This window comes from Pongo abelii, chromosome X (genome assembly GCF_028885655.2).
Source record: "Pongo abelii isolate AG06213 chromosome X, NHGRI_mPonAbe1-v2.0_pri, whole genome shotgun sequence".
NCBI lineage: Eukaryota > Metazoa > Chordata > Mammalia > Primates > Hominidae > Pongo > Pongo abelii.
The window spans coordinates 38,023,874-38,030,486 of NC_072008.2; the positions used below are offsets into that span (position 1 = coordinate 38,023,874).

Here is a 6,613-nt window from a genome sequence, read left to right on the forward strand (position 1 = left end):
CTTAAAGGAATGTCAAAGATTGTTCGATAGTGATGTTACATTTATATGGAGCTCTATAGTTTTGAGAGCACTTTTACAAACATTATTTCATTTTTTTCCTCTCAGTAATGTCAGTGGAAGTTAGGGAAAAGATTCTTGGACTCAATTTTAGAATCAAAAGGGAAAGGATCAAAAGGTTCAGTAACTTCCCTAAGATTATGAAGCTGTGACCAGATCTAGCCCATCTTACTCCAGGTTTGATACTCTTCCCACAAAACTTAGGTGCCTCAGAATCCTCAAAATCAGTTTTTATATTCGCCAAAAGAAGAAGGAAACCAAGGAGTAGCTATATATTTCTATTTTGTGTCATTTTTGCCATCATTGTTATCATATTGAAGGAAATTTTCCAGATCATTAGGACATAATACGTGTTGAGAGTGTCTCAACACTTAGTAGTGACAGTATTGACATCTGAGCATACTCCAGTTTACTAATACAGCAGGGTAACTGGGCCAGATATTCTTTCTACAAAAGAATATTGGATTGATTGGATATAATGTAATACTCATCATTTACCACTGTGCTTGGCAGAGAGTGGATACTCAAGTAAGTTTTGTTAAATGAATGAATGAATTTAGAACCACACAATGCCAAGATAGAATTAATTTAAAGCCTTAAACAAAATTTATCTAAAGAAATAACTTCTATTACTCTTATAGACCAAAGGAATCTGATTCTCCCTAGGGTCAAGAACAGGCTAAGGGTACTAACCAATAGGATGGCCTGAAGGGTTCTGCACATTCTTATTTGAAGCATGAAAAAAGAGGGTTGGAGGTGGAGAATTAACCTCCTGCCACAACTCCGGCTCATCTAGTCCTGCTCCTTGTGCTATAAAATAAATGCAGACTAATTTCCTGCCCAAAGTGGTCTTCTCCAGCTAGCCCTTATGAATATTGAACTTAAGAATTGTGACAAATATGTATCTGATATGGTCATTTGTTTTAAATAACACCCACCGCTTATTTTCCATAAATACACACACAAAATGGATCGCATCTGTGTGACTAATGGTTTATTTGTATTATATCATCATCATCATCCTAAAATTAACAACCCAGAAACAAAAATCTCTATACAGAGATCAAATTCACACTCAATAGTATGTTCTGAATATATGTTCAAGAGAGAGTATCTAAATCACTGTTAGTGTGGCCAAGAGCAGGGTTTTCTTTTTTTTCTTAGAACTGCTCCCATTTCTGGGAACTAAAACCAGTTTTATTTGCCCCACCCCTTGGAGCCACAAATATTTAGAACTCTTCAACTTTGGTAATGAGGAAGAAAGAGAAAGAGCTGGGGGAAGGGCAGAAGACTGGTTTAGGAGGAAAAGGAAATAAGGAGAAAAGAGAATGGGAGAGTGAGAGAAAATAAAAAAGGCAAAAGGGAGAGAGAGGGGAAGGGGGTCTCATATTGGTCATTCCCTGCCCCAGATTTCTTAAAGTTTTATATGTATAGAATATAATTGAAGGAGGTATACACATATTCATGTTGTTTTGATTATCTATGGTATTGAATCTTTTAAAATCTGGTCACAAATTTTGATGCTGAGGGGCATTATTCAGGGGACTAGGATGAACTAAATAAGAACTCAGTTGTTCTTTGTCATACTACTGTTCCTTTGGTCTCCCAGAATCCTCAGGGCACTGAGGGTAGGTCTGACAAATAAGGCCTGCTGTGCGAATATAGCCTTTCTGAAATGTACCAGGATGGTTTCTGCTTAGAGACACTTAGGTCCAGCCTGTTCACACTGCACCTCAGGTATCAATTCATCTATTCAACAGATATTTATTGTGTTATTACTATGAGTCAGGCTCTGTTTATTGTTTCGATTCGTTACACCAAAGTATGAACTGGAGAGGGTACCTCAGTTATAAGGAGTCTGAGAATATTGGCCCTTTCTAACCTATGTGTATAATTAAAACCAGCTTCATTTGTTGCTCCAAGAATGTTTCTCCAAGGTTTTCTATCTTCAAAACCAACTAAGTTACGAAAGTAGAGAGATCTGCCGTGTGTTCTCCAGTTATGAGATAAAAAATGAATATAAGAGTGCTTGTCATTATAAAAGCTTCCTTCTTTATTCTTCCCTCAAGCCACCAGCTGCCATCCACCAGCAGCCAGCTGCCAGCCCAGCTTTTTTTTTTTTTTTTTTTTTTTTTTTAGCACTTAGTATTTAGCATTTATTAACAGGTACTGTAAGAATGATGAAGCATTGTTTTTAATCTTAAGACTATGAAGGCTTTTCTTAGTTCTTCTGCTTTTGCAATTGTGTTTGTGAATTTTGAATACTTGCAGGCTTTGTATGTGAATAATTCTAGCGGGGGACCTGGGAGATAATTCCAATGGGGAATTCTTAAAACTGTGCTCAACTATTAAAATGAATGAGCTTTCTTTGTGTATATGTTACTGATCTTTGTATTAAAGGGTAAATTCAGTTAGTAACAGTTTTCTCTACCCCGGTGGGGTTGAGACACTCTGTGTTTCTGTATATGATATGCCAAACACTTCATGGTTTATGGATTGGAAAGTGAAAGCTGAAGACTAAGTTCTGTGCTGAATACTGTTGATCTTCACAACACTAATATAAGGGACAGGGAGGGCAACTTAATGTCATAGACAGAATTTCAGAAATGAAGAAGCCCCAGTGTGACATCTTTGTTCCACGTCTACTGAACTTTCATGTTCTAACTTCACAATTGAGTGTCATCAAGTTCAATTGTGGGCATATATGTTCATGCTTCTGTGATAGCCCTCGTTCTAAATGAGTCAACCGGTTACGATCTCCACTATTTAGGAAATGCATAGGGGTGTGGGCATGACATGTTCCTGTGGGAGTCAACAGGTGCTGCCATGGAGGGAAAGGACATTACCTAAAATAAATGGCAATAATAGAAATAGCCAACATTTGGTAAACACCTCCTACTATGCCGAACATTTTACATACACTTTATTTAATCCCTCAGCAACACTACAAGGTAGCCGTTTTATCCCAATTTTGTTGATAAGAAAACAGTCTGAACGAAGATGAATGAGAAGGAAAAGTTCCCATAACTATTGGGATGTCAACATTCAATCCACATCTTTCTGGGGACAAACTCCATGTCCTTTATACTACACTAGCAGATTACACTAGGTATAAAAAATTAAGGATATTTTCTCTCTCTCTCTCTCTCTCTCTTTTTTGTTTGAGACGGAGTTTTGCTCTTGTTGCCCAGGCTGGAGTGCAATGGCACGATCTCAGCTCACCGCAACCTCTGCCTCCTGGGTTCAAGCGATTCTCCTGCCTCAGCCTCCTGAGTAGTTGGGATTACAGGCATGCGCTACCACGCCTGGCTAATTTTGTATTTTTAGTAGAGATGGGGTTTCTCCATGTTGGTCAGGCTGGTCTCAAACTCCCAACCTCAGGTGATCCACCGGCCTCAGCCTCCCAAAGTGCTGCGATTACAGGTGTGAGTCACTGCACCCGGCCAAAAACTAAGGATATTTTCAAAGCAATTATGCTAGGTACAAATTATGTACCAAGAATAGCTGGGTAACAGTGGTAACATAAATCTCTAGTTTATACCATTTAAGTAGCTTGGTATCTTAGTTTAGAAACACTGGTTAATCTGATTCATGCTCATTTTTACTTTTAAATTATGATAAAATAGAACCTATCAAAAAATGGAATTATTTTGCTTGGAGAAAAGAAGGCTGTAGGGTGACTCAATAATATTTATTAAGTCTACTTTTTCATTTATATTTATTTTATTTATAAACAATTTCTGTCTTTCAGAGAATGGCCAGCTGTTGTCTATAGTGTGTGTGTGTGTGTGTGTGTGTGTATGTGTGTCTGTGTGTGTGTGTATGTGTGTAATAAGATTGCATGAGGAGGGAGCTAAATTTCTCAACCGTAAATGCAGTTGGGCAAAAAACAAAGTGTTAACAGAAGCTAGGAAATCTGACCACTAGAGATTTTTAAAATCTGGAAAAATGATCAACCAAGTGGCCTGAGATTCATTTAAACTTGTAGCGTTTATTATCTTGTTGTAGTGGTTGGGGAATGAGGTAGTCTAAGTAATTGGATATTCCAGTTAATACTTATTGCTAATAGATTCATAATTTTTAAGGAAGTGGGATGCTATAAATTATAAGAAGAAACTAAATCCTGAAATACACTTCTTCTTGGATTTAAAAAATACTAGGAAAGGTTGTACATGAGCAGAGGCCACTGTTAGCTTATTTTCTAGATTTTACTCTGAAGAACTAATGACATGAAGACTGTGCCTATCTGACTTTTGAAAATAGCCCAAAGTATTTTCTTCATACTTCACAGAGGACTGCTCCAAAGACAGCAAACTTGGTTTATATAAGAAATTAAGTCCAAAAGATCTTCATAAATCTTAAAATTACATTCGATTATAAAGAAATCACCAAGTTTAGCATTATGTTAGATCCCTTGATTGCTAAATATCACTTCCTCTTTTCAGTAATAATAAAATCACTAACCTACTTATGCTCATAGAAAACACCAAACATCACTTTTTATGATCAGATGATGGCAAGTCAGGGCATAAGGAATGAAAACGCCTTTGTTATTTCCAAGAGATTCCAGGGCAATTCTTAGAAATCTTTATGTTGATTGATAAGAAAAAAAGATTATGCTACCTAAACATCTCTTGGGAATAGCAAATGTGCTTGCATTGGCTGAAAACCATCAGAGCACACTATTAACATGGGAATTATTCCAGACAAAGCTATTGGAGATCAGCACAGCTATCTAATTATCCTGTTTTCCAGGTGGGGGCTCTGCATAACTCGCGGCTAAAATATCACACTCACATCTGCGTTATCAACTTCCTGCTGCATTCCTTACCCAGTGCTTATTCTGCTGGGACAAACATGCCTATGGCTTTACTGAGATCGAAGGCAACAGCAAGCTTGACCATGCACAACTCACAAAGAAAGTCAGATGCAAAACAGCCTTTAAGAACATGAGTTTTTGCCCTTCCTTTATAGAAAATAATCACAAAACTTTCCTTTCCTTTTGGTAAATATAAAAATGCATTTTGAGAAATTCGTTTCCTGTTTAAGATATTGTTTATCAAATGGTGAGGGGATGGGAATTGGGGGAAAATGTAAAACAAATGAATGGTAACCATATTAATAGAAAAAACAAGATAAGGAATATTATAATGAATAGTGTTTTTTTTTTTTTAAACAGTAATGCTTGAATTGATTGCAAATTGGCTCAGATTTCCAACTTCTCCCTGGATCCACATCCTCTGCAGTGTGACTTTGTAATTCCTTCCATCATGAGGAGTCCTTTTGCTCATCCCTTGAATCTGGGCTATTCTCGTAACATGAACTGACCAATAGAATGTGGCAAAAGTGACGTGTGAGTTCCAGAGTCTAGGTCTCAGGAAACCTGGTGTGCTTCTCTTCTCTCTTTTGCTTCTCTACCTTTTCCATAAGAATGCTCAGGCTAGCATGCTCAAGGGTGCAACCTATGGGGCAGAGCAGAGTCAGCCTACTAGTCCCAGCCCTAAGACCCCAGATATGTGAGAGAGAGCCCAAGACTAACAAAACTGCCCAGGCCATCCACAGATGACTGCAGATACATGTGTAAGTTCAGTTCACATCCTCAGAACCACCCAGATGTCCTGTAGATGCATGAGAAATGTTAAATGATTGTTGTTTTAAGCCACTAACTTCAGAGTAGTTTGTTATATAACAAAACCGCTGATGCAAATGGCATCAAAAATTGTTGAAAGAGAGAGGGGGGTTCAGGGTGACAGCTGTAGGTGATTGTATCTGTGCTAATACCACATAGCCCTTTTTTGGGGATTGCCATGAATAATATATTAGCTTTGCTATGAGTAAAATACTATATCCTCTGAATTGTCACGAATTATGTGGAGTCATACGTGTTTTGGAAGTGTGAAAGTCCCTGGGCTCAGATAAAAGGTGTTGCCATCTAGAAAGTACAGGTAGTTTATTTCAATTCTGCTTCAATAACTAGCACGTCATTCCATTCATGTAGAAATAAGCTACCTGGCTATCTCACTATCTGAAATATAAGTATGAACTGTGGATAAGTGGGTGAAGACAATGTCTGGGCAACCAAAAAGGAGCTCAAATCTACAAACAGTACATTAAACAGTGGCGAAGTCAGTCAGAAATTCACTCAGAGTTGTTGTGTACTTGCCATAACCAGCTTAGTCATGTTGGTCCCAAAGTCATAGTTGATGAGAAGTAGCAAGTTAAGAGAGAAGGACTTCTAGAGATAGGTGCATACACAATGATAACAAGTGACATCAGAGAACCTAAGGAAGGGCAAAGAAAGAAACACTGCAAAGCAGACTGAAACACTTAAAAGCATAGCAGCTTGGGGCCAGTTAGTGTAAGAGAAAAGCAGCTCCAATGCCTCAATAGAACCTAAGAGCATCATTGTACTGCATTTATTCATTCATTCACTTCACACGTTTATTCAACAAATGCTACGTATACTGAGATTTTTCTCTGGTCATTGTACTGGCTAGAACCTAAAGGAGTGAGAGTATGAATTAGAGTTTACAATCTGGCAATGATATTGTTAACA

The 6,613-nt window shown here is 37.8% G+C and overlaps 1 protein-coding gene across 1 annotated transcript in view; it reads left to right on the top strand.

Annotated features, from left to right (window-relative positions):
• Positions 1–6,198, top strand: part of LOC100459132 (cytochrome b-245 heavy chain) — a 37,386-nt gene extending 31,188 nt beyond the window's left edge. Inside the window, exon 14 of the mRNA XM_054544444.2 lies at positions 5,237–6,198. The gene's annotated coding sequence lies outside the window, so the exon portion shown is untranslated. The remainder of the gene's footprint in view (positions 1–5,236) is intronic.
• Positions 6,199–6,613: the final 415 nt, after the last annotated feature.